Below are 23426 nucleotides of genomic sequence, written 5' to 3'. Positions count from 1 at the left end.
TACCTGACTCAGCCACTTCCTCTTGCAGCTCATTCCATATACACACCGCTCTCCTTGTAGCCCTTCAAATCTCAGAAATCTTTCCCCTCTCAACTTAAAAATAAATAACACACATACACACACAATCTTGTATGTGAGAGGGTCAGGTCCCAAGCCATGGCATCGTCTAATCTGAGCTTGTGCGCTCCACTGGGGGCAGTTTGGCGTCGCATCCAGGCTGGAGATACTGCTGTTCCCCACACACCCCTACTGTTCAGGGGACAAGCTGTATTGTGGTTGACATGGGTAGCTAATTAGGTAACAACAGTAGTTAAAGAATATTTCAAGACTATAGGGAAGTTGCCCAGCGGTCAGAACGATCATTAACATAGAATGCTCTCTCATCCAGTTCCGGTAAAGTGGCAGCATGTTTGACCACAGCAGCTTCTAATGGGTCAACAAAAGGTGTAATTGTCCTTTTTAAATGTTTTTTTTAAAATGACTACAAGGTCCTTTTAGACATTAAGAACTTAAAGTATTGCAGGTCTTCTTCATCAGCGGATTGCTTGTTGGCGGAGAAAATGAAGGAGCTGCGCGTCTTGCTGCTGCCTGAGTCGAATAAGGCTTACAGTTTAATAGCGAGTCGCTTTTCTTGTGATTGCAAGACCCTTTTGGACATTGTCAATGGGGTATACCACAAGTCTGATTCACTGATTTATTGGCAGAAAACAGGGGTGGATGGCCTTGGTTGTAGCAAGGACTAAACCTCAACTCACAGTGCTGCCAGTTTCCGTGAGGAGAGGGGCGAAGCCGGTGTGCTCCACCAGGAGCGGTGTGGCGTAGCATCCAGGCAGGAGTCAGTGTTGCCTTCCAGTGTTCACTTGGCAGAAGAGAAGCTGTATTGTGATCGAATACAGACTTCTGTGGCCTTTATGGACTCAGGGTCTGGACTTTCTTTCCCCCCCATGTGGTTGTATCTTACTGATAAAAACCAAAAAGGTGCAATGGAAAGTAATCAACAGAAAAAAGGGAAAAAGAAGTTAGTTTTTAACCCAGGGGGTGATGATCGGAGTTTACTGCCTGAAAGACTGGTAGATGCAGAAGGTATCACCATACAAGTAGTATTTAAGGACCCTTACAAATCCAGGGCTAGAAAGTGGGATTACACTGGCTCACTTGTTTTCATCCAACATGGAATATAGGGCAAGTGGTCTCCATGTCAAAGATTTTGTATGATTCTTTGACATTGCATGCAGGTGAACATGCCAGGAGCTGCTAATCTGTCTACTGAAAAGTGCTGCAAAAATATAAATAACCATTTAAGTCAGTTGTTAATCTCTCAGGTTTTCGAAAGGGCGAGAGCAAGTGTTGCTAAACCACCACTTAGTCAATGACTGGCACTATGCCATTGCATTTCATTACACACACATCTTGAAGTGCAATGCAGGCAGTGTGACAGAGCGGCAAAACTTTTCTTTTTAGAAAAAAAACAACCTGCATGCAAGGATAAATTTCCTCCCACTGTGCTCAAATCGAGATTATCTGGAACTTCACCTAAAGGATGTAAAACAAGTAGTCAATTTTATAAATGTACCAGAAAAAGGTAGTTTTAATTTGGTAAAAGACTGATGAACTTTTCTCCCCTGCAGGTGTCTACAAATTAGGTGTTCCTAGAAACCTTAACATTCAAGAGATGCAGTCATAAAGGGTGGCAGTACAACTGCACAACTAGTAATTCCAACAACCCAGGTTCAGTCCTGCCCTCCATTATTGTGGGTGTGGAGTTTGTACATTCTTACTGTGACCGAGTGGCTTTCTCCCACATTCTAAAGACACAAGCTAGTAGGTTAATTAAATCATAACTTGCTATTGGCATGTATGTGAGTAGCAAAATCTGGAAATATCGATGGAAAGGTAAGAAGAATGAAAATGGAATTTAGGTGGGCAATTGATGAACCATAAAGACTCGGTACCTGAATGGCCCCACCTCCATCCTGTATGACATTTCACATGTAACATCAAACATCCAACATTACTTAGAAGACCATAGAATAACAAAGCAAAAGGGGGTCACAAGAGCATGGGTAGCCAATTAGGTAACAGCAGCAGTGAAAGAATCTTTCAAGACTATTGTATTCATGGGTATTCATGTATGGTGGAATGACAGTTAAACTTTAATCTAATTGAATTGAAAAAGAAAAATTCCCTTGAGGATTGAGACTTCACTGTACTGGACACAATTTTCAAACCTGCAGATGGCAAGATTTGGAAACATTGCAAACTCTCAGAACAGCAACAGACCATGCAGAAACAGACAGGTGCAACTGAAATTCAGTGTGGAGAAATGTGAAGTGTTGTAATTTATAGGAAGATGAGAAAAGGTGATTATAAATTGGAAGAAACAATTCTAAAATAAGTGTAAAACAAAAGATTTGGGGTAGATCTGTGGGGTAGGCTTTATAAAAAAAAAGCTGCAGAGAACAAGAGCAAGGGAATCATCATAAACCTTTACAAAGTCCTACATCTGCCACCAATGGAATATTTTGGACTGCTCAAGTTACAAAGACTGTCAAAGGTACAGAAAAGGATTTTTCGAATTCTAGGGACAAGGGATACAACCTTATGGAAAGCATACAGTATTTCTACTTATAGTAGCTTAAGGGGGTTCTGCATGTCATCCAACAGTCCAAATATCTACAGGTGTATTGTTTAAAGTATCCAGACCCAGATTGGTTATATCACAGTCTAGGTCAGCAATCTGAATGTGCAGGAATGAAAGATGCTGCAGAGTGTAGTTATCATACCAATCTATCATCGGCGTACCCCTCCTCAGAACAGATCTCCAAGATTGACGATTCAAGTTTGTCACATCCATATCAAAACATACAGTGAAATGGGTCATTTGTGTTAACAACCAATACCCGAGGGTGTGCTGGGGGCAGCCCACAAGTATCACCACACATTCCACTGCCAACATCACATGCTTGGCAAAACAACACAGAACAAGCCCCGTTCCTTCCTCCCACACACAGTCCTTTAATTACAGGATGGACCTCCAGCTAACACTGACTCAGGTCTACAGACACAGGGCTTCTTTCTTTTTCAGTATTTTTATTAATTTCTTGCATAAAAGAATACAGAGTACAGTAGGATATAATATATATCGATTACAATAAATTGAAGTCACAGATCAAGTGTAATTACCCCATATCCATGCAAATTAAATTTAAACATAATATTGAAAAGAAATGATTTTATTATACAAAAATCTAAACCCACTACCAGAAGAGAAAACAGCTGTTTGGTTTAAAAAAGGAAAAAATCCTTAACATATAGTAAAACATATTATTAGCCTAATAGCAAATCAAAGATTTTGAAAATAATTCAAAAAAAGTCCCCACAATGTTAAAAAATCTTGTCTAGGAAAGGAAAATTAGCCAAGGAAAAGTTGGGGGGGGGGGGTGGAGGGGAAAGAGGGGCATACCTTTTCTTAGAGATGATTATTTTGCAGCACAATTGAGAGCTGTGATATGTTGGTGCAACCCATCATATGACGCTTAATGGAAAAACATTGAGGAGAGGATATTTTTCATCCCCATACAAGCAATTTTGGCTGATAACCTATAAAGGTAGATAAATAGAACACAACATGCTGGAGGAACTCAGCAGGTCAGGCAGCATCCGTGGAAAAGATCAGTCGACGTTTTGGGCCGGAACCCTTCATCAGAACTGTAGGGGAAAGGGGCAGAGGCCCTATAAAGAAGGTGGGGGGAGGGTGGGAAGGAGAAGGCTCTTAGGTTCCAGGTGAAAAACCACTAAGGGGAAAGATGAAGGGGTGGGGGAGGGGAAGCAGGGAGGTGATAGGCAGGAAAGGTGAAGAAAGAATAGGGGAAAACACAATGGGTAGTAGAAGGAGGCGGAACCATGAGGGAGGTGGTAGGCAGCTGGGGGAGGGGGCAGAAGGACATAGGGGTGGGGGAAGGAAGGGGGAGGGTATTACTAGAAGTTGGAGAATTCTATGCTCATACCAAGGGGCTGGAGACTACCTAGATGATATATGAGGTGTTGCTCCTCCAACCTGAGTTTAGCCTCATCATGACAGTAGAGGAGGCAGTGTATGGACATATCTGAATGGGAGTGGGAAGCAGAGTTGAAGTGGGTGGCTACTGGGAGATCCTGTCTGTTTTGGCGGACGGAGCGGAGGTGCTGGAAGAAGCGGTCCCCCAATCTGCGTCGGGTTTCACTGATGTAGAGGAGGCCGCACCGGGAGCACCGGATGCAATAGATGACCCCAACAGACTCACAAGTGAAGTGTTGCCTCACTTGGAAGGACTGTTTGGGGCCCTGAATGGTGGCAAGAGAGGAGGTGTAGGAACAGGTGTAGCACTTGCGCTTACAGGGATAAGTGCCAGGTGGGAGATCTGTGGGAAGGGACGCGTGGACCAGGGAGTCGCCGAGGGACCCAGCCCTGCTTCCTGCACCTATGCAGTCAATTTCATCGACTTCACTTCTAACTTCCACCCAGCCCTCAAATTCACTTGGTCTATCTCGGACACTTCTCTCCCCTTTCTCGATCTCTCGGTCTCCATCTCTGGAGACAGACTGACTACTGACATCTTCTACAAGCCCACTGATTCTAATAACTACCTCAACTACAGCTCTTCTCACCCTGCCACATGCAAAAACTCCATTCCCTATTCCCAGTTCCTCCGTCTCCACCGCATCTGCTCCAAGGATGAGGTTTTCCATTCCAGGACATCTCAAATGTCCTCTTTCTTTAAGGATTGTGGTTTCCCTTCTGCTGTCATCAGTGATGCCCTCACCCGCATCCCTTCCATTTCCCGCACGTCGGCTCTCACCCCATCCTCCCACCAGCACAACAGGGACAGAATTCCCCTTGTCCTCACCTACCACCCCACCAGCAGATTATCCTTAGCAACTACCGCCACCTTCAACAGGACCCCATCACTAAGCACATCTTTCCCTCTCCACCCCTCTCGGCTTTCCGCAGGGATCTGTCCCTCCGTGACTCCCTGGTCCACACATCCCTTCCCTCGGATCTCCCACCTGGCACTTATCCCTGTAAGCGCAAGTGCTAAACCTGTTCCTACACCTCCTCTCTTGCCACCATTCAGGGCCCCAAACAGTCCTTCCAAGTGAGGCAACACTTTACTTGTGAGTCTGTTGGGGTCATCTATTGCAACCGATGCTCCCGGTGCGGCCTCCTCTACATCGGTGAAATCCGAAGCAGATGGGGGACCGCTTCGTCGAGCACCTCCGCTCCCTCCGCCAAAACAGACAGGATCTCCCAGTAGCCACCCACTTCAACTCTGCTTCCCACTCCCATTCAGATATGTCCATACACTGCCTCCTCTACTGCCATGATGAGGCTAAACTCAGGTTGGAGGAGCAACACCTCATATACCGTCTAGGTAGTCTCCAGCCCCTTGGTATGCACATAGAATTCTCCAACTTCCGGTAATTCCCTCCCTCTCCCTTCCCCCATCTTTATGTCCCTCTGCCCCCTCCCCCAGCTGCCTACCACCTCCCTCATGGTTCCGCCTCCTTCTACTACCCATTGTATTTTCCCCTATTCTTTCTTCACCTTTCCTGCCTATCACCTCCCTGCCTCCTCTCCCCCACCCCTTTATCTTTCCCCTTACTGGCTTTTCACCTGGAACCTACCAGCCTTCTCCTTCCTACCCTCCCCCCACCTTCTTTATGGGGCCTCTGCCCCTTCCCTCTACAGTCCTGACGAAGGGTTCCGGCCCAAAACATCGACCGATCTTTTCCATAGATGCTGCCCAACCTGCTGAGTTCCTCCAGCGTGTTGTGTTCTAGTATTGCTTTGACCCCAGCATCTACAGGTTATTTTGTGTTTAAGGTACATTAATACTATTGATAATCCATAGGTGAAATAGACTCTTAAAATATGGAAAACTATTATAAAAGAATACAAACTAGATGGAGATATTGCAGTTCTTAAATGGTGTGCATATGACTCAGATTTTACGTCGAATAAACTGGATGCTAGATTTAAGGACTGGACAACTAAAGGAATAACAGTTCTTTGCAATATGATGAAAGAAGGAACATGGTTCAGTTTTGAAATGCTTAAAGAGAAACACTTATTAGAAAAACAAGACTTTTACCAGTATCTACAGATGCGATAGTATGTTAATAGGAGGGTTAAAAACTGTAACCAAGGAAAGTACATGTTTGATAGAGCTATTTAGAAAAGCATATAATTCAGATAACGGTCGTAGAATCATTTCAAGCATGTATAAGGGTTTGTCAAATCTTAAAACACATTCGACTTCATACATTAAAACAAAATGGGAGAAGGAAGGAGGGATAATTATATCTGAGGAAGAATGGACAATAACATGGAGGTATCAATGGAAGTGTACCAGTTCACAGAAATGGAGGAAGTTTGGATGGAAAAAAACTTAATATATTTTGTTACACCCTCTCAGAAATCACTTGTGAGTCTGTTGGGGGTCATCTATTGCATCCCTGTAACCTCCCTGTTTGCTGGAGAAATTGTGGAAATCAAAATGCAAACTATTTTCTGAGATTGCCCCGTTATCAAAGACTATTGGAGTGGGATACACAATGCCCTACAAGACATTTTTAAAATGTGAAATACCCTTGGAAAGTAAGACCATATATTTTAGGTATGTACGTCAAGAATGGTTGAAAAGAGATAAATATTTAATGAATATACTGCTGGTGGCTGGTAAAAAGACTCTTACCAGGAAATGTAAGATTGAAGGGAAGAAAGCAAGAGGAAGATAAAGACAAATGATGATGGAGACAGCGACCAGAGAACTGGAAATGAATACCAACGAATTGATCCACTTGACCCGAAACAGGAGTGTGTGGGCCATGGCAGTCAAAGCTCAAACTGGGCATGGCACCTGATGATGATGATGACCAGGAAATGGTTATCACAGGACAGCCCAACTTTAAACACATGGCTGGAAATTACAATGGACATTTACAAAATGAACAGCATCTGTTAACCATAAGTTGGAACGATTTGATTCATACTGGGAAAAATGTTTCAACTACCTAGCACCTCATAAACCTGATTTTATTCTCACAATCAATGAATATATTGTAAAAAAAAGATTACTCCCTACTTGTACATAATTTTCTCTTTTTGCTTGTTCTTTCTTTCCTCTCTTTTCTATAGGTGTATATCTCAGATAAATATTATGTGGAGATTTGTAGCAAATATGATTATATGATATATACATACAATATCTGAAAAACATCCTATGGAAATGTTCGTTTGATGATGAACTTCAATAAAAATAAATTACAAAAAATTTTGTCTTGGTTCAGAAATTGAACGGCGAATCTTCTCTAAATTTAAGCAAGACATAATATCCTGTAACCAATGAGTATGAATAGGTGGAATGGCATCCTTCCACTTAAGCAACAATGCCCTCCTGGCTATGAGAGAAATAAAGGCTAAAATATGCAGATCATGTGTCTCCAAAATAATATCATTTCCTTATTTGGTATTGTTGGAGGCTGTCAAAGGATTAGGTTTAAAATTTACTTTAAAAAGCACCGAAAAAGTTTGAAATACTTCCTTCCAATATTTTTCAAGACTCGGACAAGTCCAAAACATATGGATTAGTGAGGCTTCTCCATTATTACATCTATCACAATAGGCAGATATATCCGAATAAAAACAAAACAGCTTATCTTTAGACATGTGGGCTCTATGAACCACTTTAAATTGTAGAAGGGAATGACGGGCACATAATGATGAAGTATTAACCCATTTAAAAATTGCATTCCAAGTGGACTCAGAAATTGAAATCTGTAAATCTTGTTCCCAAAGATTTTTAATTTTATCTAAAGGAATATTTCTCATTCCCAACAAATATAAATATTAGATATCGATGCATAATGAAGGGTTTCAAATTAAAAATTATATCAAGTAAATTTTTATCTGGACTTTCAGGAAATGTATGTACCTGAGAACACAAAAAGTCTCTGATTTGTAAATACTGAAGAAAGTAAGTTCTCGGTAGGCTATACTTAACTGACAGTTGTTCAAATGAAGAGAGACTGTCTCCAACAACAAATCATGAAAACATTTAATACCCAATCTATTCCACTCTTTAAAAACTACATCAGACATAGAAGGTTTAAAAAAAGTTAGAAAAAAATGGGACTGGAAAGTAAAAAACTCAATAAACCAAAATATTTTCTAAATTGTACCCAACTTCAAAATTATCAGTTAAATTACTTAAAGATAACGGAATTGAGGATCCGAGAAGAGAAATGATAGAAAATTTATTAACAGAGTTAGTTTCCAAAGAAACCCAGACCGGACAGTCCTCTCGATTAATATAATATAACCAAAATGTAAGATTCCGTATATTGACTGCCCAGTAATAAAACTGAAAATTGGGTAAGGCCAAACCTCCATTCTTTTTAGCTTTTTGAAGATGAACTTTATTTAAATGAGAAATTTTAGTTTTCCATATATAAGAAGATATAATAGAATCCAAAGAATCAAAAAAGGATTTAGGAATAAAAACAGGAATAGCCTGAAATAAATACAAAAATTTAGGCAAAATATTCATTTTAATAGAATTGATTCGGCCAATCAATGATAAAGAGAGGGGCGACCAATTTGATAGCACCTTCTTAACATAATTCAGAAGTGTAAAAAAAATTTCTTTAAAAAGGAATTTATAATTCCTAGTAATTGTTACGCCCAAATAAGTAAATTGATTTCTTACAATTTTAAAAGGAAATTTAGTATTAACTAATACCAAATTATTCAAAGGAAAAAGTTCACTCTTATGAAAGTTAAGTTTATATACTGAAAACAGGAGAGTAAAGAAAGTAGGGAAGTTAAAGACACAAACACGAGGAAATCTGCAGATGCTGGAAATTCAAGCAACACACAAAGTTGCTGGTGAACACAGCAGGCCAGGCAGCATCTCTAGGAAGAGGTACAGTCAACGTTTCAGGCCGAGACCCTTCGTCAGGACTGGCGAAGGTAAAGAAGACTCCACATTAGGAATGTAGAGCAGAAGGTCATCAGCATAAAGAGAAACTTTGTGGGTAATACCCCTCCTTAAGATGAGTATCACCACACATTCCACTGCCAACATCGCATGCTTGAAAACAACACAGCACAAGCCCCATTCCTTCCTTCCACACACAGTCCTTTAATCACAGGATGGACCTCCAGCACCAGCTAACACTGACTCAGGCCTACAGACACAGGGCTTCAATGTCCCCAGCAGAATCACAGCACTCAACTCTGGTCAACGGGCTTTGAATTCCAGACTTGCAATACATCCTCCGGCCTCAGCCCTCAGCATCAATCATAGTACATGTTGATCAATGAACATCAGATCTCAAAATCTAGAATCTCTGATGGCTGGATTCTGAACACTAGGCCTCAAACTCTGGTCTCATTGAACTGCGCACTCGGGGTCATCAGAACTCATTCCTCCTTCCTGCATGGAACTCTTAATTCTAGAAACTGCAGACATCTCTATGACCTGGAGGTGGAGGGGGAATGGAAGGGGAGGGGCTTGTCCCCCACCTGCTGTCTGCTGGTCTGACATCTGACTGGTCTCATGTTTGCGCAGGTTTTTGTACTCCAGCCTGAGCTCCAATTCCCCATGTCCATAAGATATAGGAGCAGAAGTAGGCCATTCGTCCCATCCAGTCTGCTCTGCATTCAATCATTCTTACAATCATCCCCACTCCCCTGCCTTCACTCCATACTCTTTGATGCCCTGGCTAATCAAGAACCTATCTATCGGTCTTAAATACACCCAGTGACTTGGCCTTCACAGCTGCTCATGGCAACAAATTCCACAGATTTACCACCCTCTGACTAAAGTAATTTCTCCGCACCTCAGTTCCAAATGGAAGTCCTTCAATCCTGAAGTCGTGTCCTCTTGTCCTAGAATCCCCTACCACGAGAAATAACTTTGCCATCTCTAATCTGTTTAGGCCTTTTCACATTTGCAATGTTTCTTTGAGATTCCCCCCTCATTCTCCTGAACTCCAGGGAATACAGCCCAAGAGCTACCAGATGTTCCTCATGTGGTAACCCTTTCAATCCTTGGAATCATTCTTGTGAATCTTCTCTGAACCCTCTCCAATGTCAGTATATCCTTTCTAAAATAAGGAGCCCAAAACTGCACACAATACTCCAAGTGTGGTCTCATGAGTGCCTTATAGAGCCTCAACATCACATCCCTGCTCTTATATTCTATACCTCTAGAAATGAATGCCAACATTGTATTCACCTTCTTCACAATTGACTCCACCTGGAGGTTAACCTTTGGGAGTCCTTGTGCAAGATATCCCAAGTCCCTTTGCATCTCTGCATTTTAAATTCACTCCCCATCTAAATATTTAGTCTGCCCATTTATTTCTTCCACCGAAGGGCATGACCATACACATTCCAACATTGTATTTCATTTGCCACTTCTTTGCCCATTCCCCTAACCTATCCGTCTGTGTCCTCAACACTACCTGCTCCTCCACCTATCTTTGTATCATCAGCAAACTTAGCCACAAATCCATTAATACTGTAGCCCAATTCATTGACATACATCGTAAAAAGCAGCGGTCCCAACACCAACCCCTGTGGAACTCCATTGGTAACTCCAGAATAGGATCCCTTTATTCCCACTCTGTTTTCTGCTGACCAGCCAATGATCCACCCATGCTAGTAACTTCCCTGCAATTCTATGGGATCTTATATTGTTAAGCAATCTCATATGCGGCACCTTGTCAAAGGCCTTCTGAAAATCCAAGTACACCACATCTACTGCATCTCCTTCGTCCATCCCGCTTGTAATTTCCTCAAAGAATTGCAGTAGGTTTGTCAGACAGGATTTTCTTTTCAGGAAACCATGCTGGCATTGGCTTATCTTGTCATGTAATCCGTAATCTCATCCCTAACAATCGATTCCAACAACTTCCCAACCACTGATGTCAGGCTACCAGGTCTATAGTTTCATTTCTGCTGCCTCCCACCCTCAGACCATTAAGCTTCCTGAGCACCTTCTCAGTCATAATTTTCACTGCACAAACTTCACTTCCCTGACATTCTTGAATGTCTGGTATACCGCAGACGTCCTCCACTGTGAAGACAGATGCAAAATATGCAATCAGTTCCTCTGTCATCTCTGATTATAATATCTCCAGCGTCATTTTGTATTGGTCCTATATCTACCCTCTACTCTCTTTTACCCTTTATATACCTAAAGCTTTTCATATCTTCTTTGATAATAGTCGCCAGCTTTCTTTCATAATTCATCTTTTCCTTCCTAATGACCTTCTTAGTTTCCTTCTGCAAGTTCTTAAAAGCTTCTCAATCCTGTATCTTTCCGCTAGCTCTGGCTTCCTTGTATGTCCTCTCTTTTGCTTTTACTTTGGCTCTGAGTTCACTTGTAATCCACAGTAGTGTTCTTCTTCTCTTTGAAAATTTCTTATTTAGAATGTATGTCTTGCACTTCCCTCATTTTTCACACAAACTCCAGCCATTGCTGCTCTGCCATCCTTCCTGCAAATGTCCCTTTCACAAGATCACACAAGACAAAGGAGCAGAAGTAGGCCATTCGGCCCATCGAGTCTGCTCCGCAGCTCCCCCATGTGCTAAACTATTCACCCATCTAGTTCCAATTTATGGCTTTTTCCCCAGATCCCTTGATACCCTGACTAATTAGATACCTGTCAATCTCCTCCTTAAACACCCTCAATGATCAGGCCTCCACAGCTGTATGTGGCAACGAATTCCACAAATCCATGACCCTCTGGCTAAAAAAATTTCTCCTCATCTCTGTTTTAACTGGGTACCCTCTAATTCTAAGACAATGGCCTCTTGTCCTGGACTCACCCACCAAGGGAAACAACCTTTCCACATCTACTCTGTCCAACCCTTTCAACATTCAAAATGTTTCTATGAGATCCCCTCTCATTCTCCTATACTCTAGTGAATACAGTCCAAGAGCTGACAAACGCTCCTCATATGTTAGCCCCTGCATTCCAGAAATCATCCTCGTAAATCTTGTCTGAACTCTCTCCAACATCAGTACATCCTTTTTAAGATAGGGGGCCCAAAACTGCACACAGTATTCCAAATGAGGTCTCACTAATGCCCCATAGAGCCTCATCAACACCTCCTTACTCTTATACACTATTCCTCTTGAAATGAATGCCAACATAGCATTCGATTTCCTTACCACCAATCCAATTTGGCAGTTAACCTTTAGGGTATCCTGCACGAGGACCCACAAGTCCCTTTGCACTTCCGAGTTTTGAATTTTCTCCCCATCTAAATAATAATCTGCCTGATTATTTCTTCTTCCAAAATGTACGACTGTACATTTGTCAACAATCTCATCTGCCATTTTTTTGCCCACTCTCCTAAACTGACTAAGTCTCTCTGCAACCTTTCCGTTTCTTCAACATTTCCTGCTCCTCCACCTATCTTGGTATCATCCACTAATTTAGCCACAAAACCATTTAATCCATAATCCAAATCATCAATATACATCGTAAAAAGAAGCGGCCCCTACACCGTCTCTGCGGAACACCACTAGTAACCGGCAACCAATCAGAATAGGATCCCTTTATTCCCACACTTTGCTTTCTGCCTATCAGCCAATGCTCCACCCATTTCAAAATCTTTCCTATAATTCCATTGGCTCTCATCTTATTAAGCACCCTCATATGCAGCACCTTATCGAAGGCCTTTTGAAAATCCAAATACACAACATCTACAGCCTCTCCCTTGTCAATCTTATTCGAGATTACCTCAAAAAATTCCAATAGGTTGGTGAGGCAGGATCTTCCCTTCATGAAACCATGCTGGCTTCGGCCTATCTTGTCATGCACCTCGAGGTATTTCATAACCTCGTCCTTGAGGATTGACTCCAATATCTTTCCAACTACCGATGTCAGACTAATAGGTCTGTAATTTTCTTTTTGCTGCCTCCCTCTTTTCTTAAATAGCGGAACTACATTTGCGACCTTCCAGTCCCCCGGAACCATACCAGAGTCTATAGGTTCCTGGAAGATCATTTCCAATGTTTCCATAATCTCCAAAGCCACCTCCTTCAGAACCCTTGGGTGCACCTCATCCGGACCGGGAGACTTATCTATTCTTAGTCCACTTAGCTTCCCACGCACTTTCTCTCTAGTAATCTTGACTGTACCTAATTCTATTCCCTGATACCTCTGGTTATCAGGTATATTGCTCATGTCCTCCACTGTGAAGACTGATGCAAAATACTCATTCAGTTCCTCCACCATCTTTTTGTTATCCATTATAATTTCTCCAGCATCATTTTCAATCGGTCCCGTGTCACCGTGACCCTTGTCACTCTTTTACTCTTCACATTTTAAAACTCTTAGTATCTTTTTTTTAATGTTAATCGCCAACTTCCTTTCATAATTCATCTTTTCTTTCCTAATGACTTTCTTCGTTTCCTTCTGTAAGTTTTTAAAAGTCTTCCAGTCCTCATTTTTCCCACTAATTTTTGCTTCCTTGTACGCAGTTTCTTTTGCTTTTATTTTTGCCTTAACCTCTCGTTCGCCACATTTGTGCCATTTTTCCATTCATGATTTTCTTATTTCTTGGAATATATTTTTCCTGCATTTTCCTTATTTCTTGCAGGAATTTCAACCAATTCTGCTCTGCCGTCCCTCCATTTAGCTTACTTTTCCAATCGACTTGGGCCAGTTCCTCTCTCATACCACTGTAATTTCCCCTGTTCCACTGAAATATCGATACACCTGACACCAGCTTCTCCTTTTCACAATTGAAACTGAACTCAATCATATTATGATCACTACTTCCAAGGGGTTCCTTTACCTCCAGCTCCCTAATTGCTTCAGGTTCGTTACACAGCACCCAATCCAAAACAGCCAGCCCCCTGGTGGGCTTCTGGACAAGCTGCTCCAAAAAGCCATCCTGTAGGCATTCTACAAACTCCCTCTCCTGAGATCCATTACCTTCCTGACTTTCCCAATTCACTTTCATATTAAAATCTCCCATAATTATCCTGACATTTTCCTTCTGACTCGCTTTTTCTATTTCCAGCTGCAACTTGTAGTCCACATCCCAGCTGCTGTTTGGAGGCCTGTATGTAACTGCTATTGGTGTCTTTTTACCCTTGCCATTTCTTAATTCTACCCATAAGGATTCTACCTCTTCTGATCCTATGTCCCTTCTTTCTATTAATTTGATATCGTTACTTACCATCAGGGTCACGCCACCCCTTTACCTACCTTCCTATCTTTCCTATACACTGTGTATCCTTGGATATTCAGCTCCCAAACACATCCATCATTTAGCCATGACTCAGTGATGGCCACAATGTCATATCTTTTAACCTGCAGCTGTGCAGCAAGGTCATCCACTTTATTTCTAATGCTGCGTGCATTTAAGTACAGTACATTTAGATCAGTATCTGTTGCCGATTTTGTTATATTTCTATTTTGCAGCAAGTTATCCTGTAAATTCACCGGCCTGTCCTTTTTGCCATCTTTGCTGCACAGTATTTTTGAATTATTTCTATTTTCCTCTTCCTCGACCCTAACACTTTGGTTTCCTTCCTCTTGCCAACTTAGTTTAAACCCTCCCTAACAGCTATATTAAACAATCCCGCCAGGATATTAGTACCTTTTGAGTTCAGGTGTAATCCATCTTTTTTGTATAAGTCATACCTTCCCCAAAATAGATCCCAATGATTCAAGAATTTGAAGCCCTGCCCCCTGCACCAGTTACTTAGCCACACATTCATCTGCTTAATTCTGCTATTCTTGCCATCATTAGCGCGTAGCTCAGGCAGCAATCCTGACATTATTACTCTGGAGGTCCGGCTTTTCAATTTTCTTCCTAGCTCCCAGTAATCATCCTTGGATGATTTCCAGTCATCTTCAGCCAGGTCCCCTCACATGCCAATTTAATTTCCTTTATTCCACTGAAATACTGACACATTGAAATTTGAGAGAGGAAAAAAATAAAATCCAATGTGAACTCGATTATATTGTGATCACTGTTCCCTAAGGGTTCCTTAACCTTAAGCTCTCATCACCTTCGGATCATTGCACAACACCCAAACCAGCACAGACAATCCCCTAGTGGGCTCAACAAGCTGTTCTAAAAAGCCATCCCTTAGACTTCCTACAAAATCTCTCGAGGTCCAGTGCTGACCTGGTTTTCCCAATCCACTTTCCATGTTAAAGTTCCCAATGATTATCATGACCTTGCTTTTCTATCGCCTGCTGTAATTTGTAATCCACATCCCAGCTGCTGTTTGGAGGCCTGTATACAACTGCCATTAGGGTCTTTTTACCCTTGCCATTTCTTAACTCAACCCATAGAGACTCAACACCTTCCAATCCAATGTCATCTCTTTCTAATGATTTAATATTATTTCTTCAACACGGAGCCACACCATCCCCTATGCCGACTAACCTGTTTTTCCGATACACTGTATATTCTTGTCCATGTTCCTAAAGCCCTAACCTGATCTCCTAACTCCCAACCTTATCCCCAAAAATGTTCTTACACACGTAAAAAAAAAATACAATTAATTAAAAAACGACTAAATCTGAGCTGTGACTCAGAAATCAAGCTTGGCACCATCTTGGATTCCAATTACCATCCAAAGGTCCCTACCATCTCAAAGCTACCATTGGGCAGCAAGTAGAGGCCTGTAGTCCTGTACCATCAGGGTAAAGAATATCTACTTCTCTTCAACTGTTCGCTTCCTGAACCAATGTGCACAACCCTATTCAATAGGTCCTTTTAATATCAGAGAAATGTACACAATATTCTTCTTTGCAGACATTCATGAAAAACAGTGCCCCAAAGCCTGAGTAACAGTTAAAACATTAGAACCCCAAATCTGCCCCTCCCCCCACGCACAAGCAGCAAAGCAACGACCCTCCCCCACCCATTTCCACAGAAAAGCATTAGTACCATCAACCATTCAGTAACAAAGCCTCCAATAAAGACCATGATTCGCTGTACAATAAAAACTAATCATTCACCAGACAACTTGGCATACCAGAGGCTCTCCCTCTTCATTACCTTATTATGACAACACTGGCCATTTTGCACAAGAATGGACTTCTTTTTTTTTTAATTCTAATTAGTATTTTGTGTATAATTTGTTTAATTTACTGCTCTGTGCAAAGATCTTAGATATATCTATCTATGGTGCCCAAGACTTTTGAACAGTACTCAAGTAATGTTATGTATTGCACTGTACTGCTGCCATACTTTGCCTTACAAACACTCAGTACAGTGTTTTTTTTGTGAAGGTTGTGTATCTAATGCTGTGTGCCTGTGATGCTGCTTCAAATCAGTTTTGATTCCACCTGTGCAAACATGTAATTGCACATACGGCAAATTCAGCTTTGATTTTGGTGATAATAATCTTGAGAAACTACAGTTACTCCCCTCTTAACATAGAAGATGATGAGTGGACCAGAGAGTGTTTAAAATCATCAAGAATATGGACAGAAATGGTCAAGAGAAACAGTTCTCAGTGGTTGAGTGGTCAACGATAGAACACAATTAACAAAAACAAAGGTGTGGTTCTCCTAGAAATAGGAAGTGCATAAGCTCAGGTGTTGGTAGTGTGTTAATCTAAAGACAGTGCTCAAAAAAATTAAACCAGGTAATTGTCTGAAAATGAAAAATATATATACACAAGCAGGAAGTTGGGAAAGGATAGGTGGAAGGGGTAAAGGGCTGAAGAAGGGATATAATAGGAGAGGAAAAACCGTAAGAGGTGAAGGATGGGTGAGAAGCGGTCCATTTCTCATTCTGGTTACCCTCACTGCTTCTGTTTATTGGCCTTCATGGATGCTGCCCAGCTTGCTGAGCTCCTCCAGAATTTTGTTTCTGTTGCTTTACATGAATACCTACAGAAATTAGGATAGTCAGACCACGATTTTGGATATTGTGATACAAAGGTTGCAACTTCATTGCTGAAAATATGTTTGAAAGTTAGCTCCAATTAATCAGACTAAAAGCATGGGAAATAGTGTGATAGAGGACTGAACATCGACAGAAACAAATCAAATGGCATTGTCTGGCATACAACAGGAATTCTGCAGATGTTGGAAATTCAAGCAGCACACATCAAAGTTTCTGGTGAACGCAGCAGGCCAGGCAGCATCTCTAGGAAGAGGTGCAGTTGACGTTTCAGGCTGAGACCCTTCGTCAGGACTAACTGAAGGAAGAGTGAGTAAGGGATTTGAAAGTGGGAGGGGGAGGGGGAGATCCAAAATGATAGGAGAAGACAGGAGGGGGAGGGATGGAGCCAAGAGCTGGACAGGTGATTGGCAAAGGGGATATGAGAGGATCATGGGACAGGAGGTCCGGGGAGAAAGACGGTGGGGGGGGGGGGGTGAACCAGAGGATGGGCAAGGGGTATAGTCAGAGGGACAGAGGGAGAAAAAGGAGAGTGAGAGAAAGAATGTGTGTATAAAAATAAATAACGGATGGGGTATGAGGGGGAGGTGGGGCATTAGCGGAAGTTAGAGAAGTCGATGTTCATGCCATCAGGTTGGAGGCTACCCAGACAGAATATAAGGTGTTGTTCCTCCAACCTGATTGTGGCTTCATCTTTACAGTAGAGGAGGCCGTGGATAGACATGTCAGAATGGCAATGGGATGTGGAATTGAAATGTGTGGCCACTGGGAGATCCTGCTTTCTCTGGCGGACCGAGTGTAGGTGTTCAGCAAAGCGGTCTCTCAGTCTGCGTCGGGTCTCGCCAATATATAGAAGCATGATTGTTCCTCAGCTCGAGGCAAATCACAAGGGACTGCTATGCACAATTCACATTAGTGAACAAAAATCAAGAGTGCAAACCTTAAGTGCAGTGAACAAAGTACAAGTGGCCCAAAGATGCCAAGAGAAACCCAGAAAGAAATGAGACCAGACACAAAGCAAAACCCTAAAAGAATCCTTCAGATCCAGGAAAACGAAGTTAAAACCCCAAGGATTTGCATATAGTTCAAACAAGCAGAACAGGCCATTATAAACAAATTAAATAATTACTCCTTGGAAGCAGAATGGTAAGAACAATAATAGACACTATGACTTCAGGCAATTTTTTGTTTTTAAAATGATGGATACAGATGGAAAATCATTTTAGGAGAGTCCAAAATAAACTCCTGAGAAGCTTGGGCATACTGTGTTGTTGACTCCATTTCCTTCCACATTTGCAACAAGTTCAACAGTACAACACAATAGCAAATGACATTTAATGTAGGCAAGTGTGGGATTATTCACCATGGACTCATAACATTGAAAAGGGAGATTTATTTATTTAGAGAATCAGCATGGCAACAGGCCCATCTGACTCAATGAGTCCACACAGCCCAATTACACCCATTTGACCAGTTAACCTACATCTCTGAAATGCGGGAGGATTCTGGAGCACCCAGAAGTGAAAACTGCAAAATGGTTGCGGTCAAACAGTGATGGGAATTGAACCCAGGTCACTGGCAGTACGCTAACCGCTACACTATCGTACAGCCCTAAAATATAATGGTAAGAACCAACTGTGGAGGGGCAGCAAGATTTGGCGAGCTCGGTAGACCTAAGAGGGGTGATTGATAAGTTTGTGGCCTAAGGTAGAAGGAGTCAATTTTAGAAAACCTAGTACATTTATTTTTCAGCATAGTCCCCTCCTACATTTACACACTTAGTCCAGTGGTCGTGGAGCATACAGAGACCTTCTTTGTCGAAGTCGGCATCTTGGACCTCCAGAAAGTGGTCCACAGTAGGGGTGATTGATAAGCTCGTGGCCTACAGTAGAAGGAGATGAGTTATTAACTTCAAACTTTCCGCATAATCACTCAAAGAGTTGAACTGCAAGTGCATGTAATGGGGGCTGTATAACTCCACTTTCTGGAGGTCCAAGACGCCGACTTCTACAAAGAAGGGATCCGTAAGCTCCGTGACTGCTGGACTAAGTGTGTAAATGTAGGAGGGGACTATGTTGAAAAATAAATGTGCTAGGTTTTCTAAAATTGACTCCTTCTATCTTAGGCTACAAACTTATCAATCACCCCTTGTACAATTAAAAGCTAGTGAATCTGTACAAGATTGGTCAATGGCAAGCTTCCTGCTTTTGTCAGAGTCAAAAAGGAAATAACGAGGCTGGAATGACACGATCATGCAACACCTTCCATAATTTCATGTTTCAGTGCTTTAGGGTCAATGGAATATAAAAAAAAAGAGATCACACTTCAAAAGTAATGTGGGAAATGCAATATCTAATTTGTCCACAGGAAGCAACAATGAGTTAGCAAATAAAATCTATTTTTAAAGTTGGGTGATAGCTAAACACTGACCAAACACATCAGCAAAAATACCATGTTTTTCTTTCTTTGAACAGTTGCAGCCATCCATGGAGGAAGGTAGTTGCAACTTACAGTCAGAAGTTGGAGCCTCTGGTAAAGCAGTATTCTCACTACTGAACTGGGCTATTATGTGGCTAACCCCTCACACTCTGCTATAGATTCACATGAGAGTGCCAAGGGCTTGCAGCTTTATTGGGTCAGAAGCAGACATTTAGGGAGGGAGAAATATCAAAAAGCATAATTTGAATAGTAACAAATAGAAAATAACATAGTAATATCTATTAAGATACAGCACAGGATAGACCCTTTGAGCCGCACCACTCAGCAATCCCTGATTTAATCCCAGCCTAATTGTGGGAGAATTTACAATGACCAATCAACCTACCAACCAGTACATCTTTGGACTCTGGGAGGAAACTGGAACACCCAGAGGAAACCCACGAGGTCACAGGGAGAATGTACATACTCCTTACAGGCAACAGCAGGAATTGAACCCAGGTCACCTGTACAGTAAAATGTTATGCTAACACTACACTGTGCATGCAATTTCAGAGTTCAAATATATCATAGAAACCATAAAACAGATGTGGAACTCACTGTAAACTACTCCAGTTGAGAATATTGCTATAATGGTGGAAATGAAAGCACAATCAGAATCAGGTTTATTATCACTGACGTATGGTATGAAATTTGTTGTTTCATGGGAGCACTATAGTGCAAGACATAAAAGTTATAAATTACCAAATAAATACATAATGCAAAAGACAAATAATGAGGCTGTGTCATGGATCATTCAGACACCTGACATCAGAGGGGATTAAGCTGTTCTTAAAATATTGTGTGAGAGTCTTCAGGCTCTTGTACTTCATCCTTGAAGATAATTATGCAAAGATGGCATTTTCCAGATGTTGACAGTGTTTAATGATGGATGCTGCCTTCTTTAGGCACCTATTCTTGAAGATATCCTTGATGGCAAGGAAGGTTGTGTCCAAATGGAACTGGCTGCATAAACAACCCTCTACAACTTTTTTTTTGATCCTATGTTTTGGAGACTCCATACCAGGTTGTGATGCTCTTCATAGTACATCTGTAAAAATGATCAGATTTCAAATCTCTCCAAATACCGAACAAAGTAGAGCTGCAGGTGTGCTGGGTCACAGTTTAAGGATAAAGGGGAAGCCTTTTAGGACCGAGATGAGGAAAAACTTCTTCACACAGAGAGTGGTGAATCTGTGGAATTCTCTGCCACAGGATACAGTTGAGGCCAGTTCATTGGCTATATTTAAGACGGTTAGATATGGCCCTTGTGGCTAAAGGGATCGGGAATATGGAGAGAAGGCAGGTACAGGGTTCTGAGTTGGATGACCAGCCATGATCATACTGAATGGTGGTGCAGGCTCAAAGGGCAGAATGGCCTACTCCTGCACCTATTTTCAATGTTTCTTTGAGATTCATTAATGTGTTGGGCCCAGGGAACTTGAAGCCATTCACATTTCCACAGCCATCAATGATGGCTGGTGTATGTTCTGACTTCTGTTTCCTGAAGACCACAATCAACTCCTTGCTCTTGCTGATACGGAGTGGGAGGTTGGTGTTGCAACACCACTTAACCAGCTGATCTATCTGACTCCTTGTCAGTATCTAAGATTCTGCCTACAACAGTAATGTTTAAGCTCTGAAGTGACTCCAAGTTCCTCAGAGGCAGGTTCTGGAATTAATTTCCCAAAACTCCTTTCCTCCTTGTTTCTCAAAACCAACTCCCATCCCCATATCTCCGTATCAAAGAGTGTTCATTAGTACTCCTGTGAGGCACCTTAGAAAAATTCCCATGCCAAAAGGTTCATGTAAATGCCAAGTGTTAAAATGGTTTTGAATATCCAGAAAACCAAAAGGAACCTTATTGGTGATTTTTGTCCAAGATCAGTGATATTGGGCAGGATCTTGCTGAGTTAGCTCAAATTCTAAAACATCAACAGTTCCCAAGTTAGGTGCAAAGACCAAAGCTCACTGGCCATCTGTAACAAGATCTGTGTAACCACTGAGCTACTGTCAATGTACTGCAGAGATATCACCCCTGAAATGCTGCTGACAGCCATAGACAGGAGGCAAAGCTGGGAAGGAGCTTCCAATGTTTAAGTTTCTCAGACATTTAAAAACCTAAAATTAAAGCAAGGTTTAAACAGGGATCTGGAGCTGCAACTTGATGACCTTCCGCTAATTAAGGAAAGTGAGAAGGTAATTGAATATACCTATAGAGAGATAGTTGACAGCACCTCTGTGACAGTCCCCCTCAGAAGTCGATATCTAAAACAATATAATGTTGGAGAGGTTGACCTGACAGAGGGAAGACCACAGCGAACGGGACTCTGGCACTCTGCCCAGTGCTGTGATCAAGACAGCAAGGAGAAATGCAGTAGTTATAGGGGATTCCATAGTGAGGGGAACAGACAAGCGATTCTGCGAGACGGACAAGGATACCCGGATGGTGTGTTGCCTCCCTGGTGCCAGGGTACGGGATGTCTCAGATCAGGTCCAGAGTATTCTGAGGAGAGAGGGTAGGCAGCCAGAAGTCTTGGTACATCTTGGTACCAATGACATAGACAGAAAAAGAGAGGAGGTCCTGAAGGAAGATTACTGGGAGCTAGGAAGAAAATTGAAAAGCTGGACCTCCAGAGTAAATCTCAGGATTACTACCTGAGCCACGTGCTAATGAAGGTAAGAATAGCAGAATTAAGCAGATGAATGTGTGGCTAAGTAACTGGTGCAGGGGGCAGAGCTTCAAATTCTTGGATCATTAGGATCTATTTTGGGGGAGGTACCGCTTATACAAAAACGATGGGTTACACCTGAACTCAAAGGGTACTAATATCCTGGCGGTTGTTTAATATAGCTGTTAGGGAGAGTTTAAACTAAGCTGGCAGGGAGAAGGAAACCAGGGTGTTAAGGTCGAGGAAGAGGAAAATAGAAATAAGTCAAAGGTACCGTGCAGCAAAGATGGCAAGAAGGACAGGCAGGTGAATAGACAGGATAATTTACTGTGCAATAGAAATATAGCAAAATTAGTAACAGATACTGATCGAAACGAACTGTACTTAAATGCACGCAGCATTAGAAATAAAGTGGATGACCTTGTTGTACAGCTACGGGTTAAAAGATATGACACTGTGGCCATCACTGAGTCATGGCTAAATGATGGATGTGATTGGGAGCTGAATGTCCAAGGATACACAGTGCATAGGAAAGATAGGAAGGTAGGTAAAGGGGGTGGCGTGGCCCTGATGGTAAGCAACGATATCAAATCATTAGAAAGAAGGGACATAGGATCAGAAGAGGTAGAATCCTTATGGGTCGAGTTAAGAAATGGCAAGGTTAAAAAGACACAAATAGTAGTTATATACAGGCCTCCAAACAGCAGCTGGGATGTGGACTACAAGTTTCAGCTGGAAATAGAAAAAACGTGTCAGAAGGAAAATATCAAGATAATTATGAGGGATTTTAATATGAAAGTGAATTGGGAAAGTCAGGAAGGTAATGGATCTCAGGAGAGGGAGTTTGTAAAATGCCTATGGGATGGCTTTTTTTAGAAGGTTGTCCATAAGCCCACCTGGCGATCAGCTGTTTTGGACTGGGTGCTGTGTAATGAACCTGAGGCGATTAGGGAGCTGGCGGTAATGGAACCCCTTGGAAGTTGTGATCATAATATGATTGAGTTCAGTTTCAAATTTGCAAAGGAGAAGCTGGTATCAAGTGTATCGATATTTCAGTGGAACAAAGGAAATTACAGTGGTATGAGAGAGGAACTGGCCCAAGTCGATTGCAAAAGTAAGCTAGATGGAGGGCCGGTAGAGCAGAATTGGATGAAATTCCTACAAGAAATAAGTGTAGGAAAAATATATTCCAAGAAAACAGAAAATCATGAATGGAAAAATGGCACAAATGTGGCTAACGAGAGAGGTTAAGGCTAAAATAAAAGCAAAAGAGACAGCATACAAGGAAGCAAAAATTAGTGGGAAAACGGAGGACTGGACGACTTTTAAAAATTTACAGAAGG

At 41.8% G+C, this 23426-nt stretch overlaps 1 protein-coding gene across 1 annotated transcript in view; it reads right to left on the bottom strand.

The window, feature by feature from the left end:
• The window catches only part of tmem170b (transmembrane protein 170B), a 51255-nt gene that overhangs the window by 12806 nt on the left and 15023 nt on the right, over window positions 1–23426 (bottom strand). The window lies entirely within an intron of this gene.

This window comes from Mobula birostris, chromosome 19 (assembly GCF_030028105.1).
Source record: "Mobula birostris isolate sMobBir1 chromosome 19, sMobBir1.hap1, whole genome shotgun sequence".
NCBI lineage: Eukaryota > Metazoa > Chordata > Chondrichthyes > Myliobatiformes > Myliobatidae > Mobula > Mobula birostris.
Note: the sequence above shows the minus strand (reverse complement) of the source record. Positions and strands in the feature narration are given on the sequence as shown.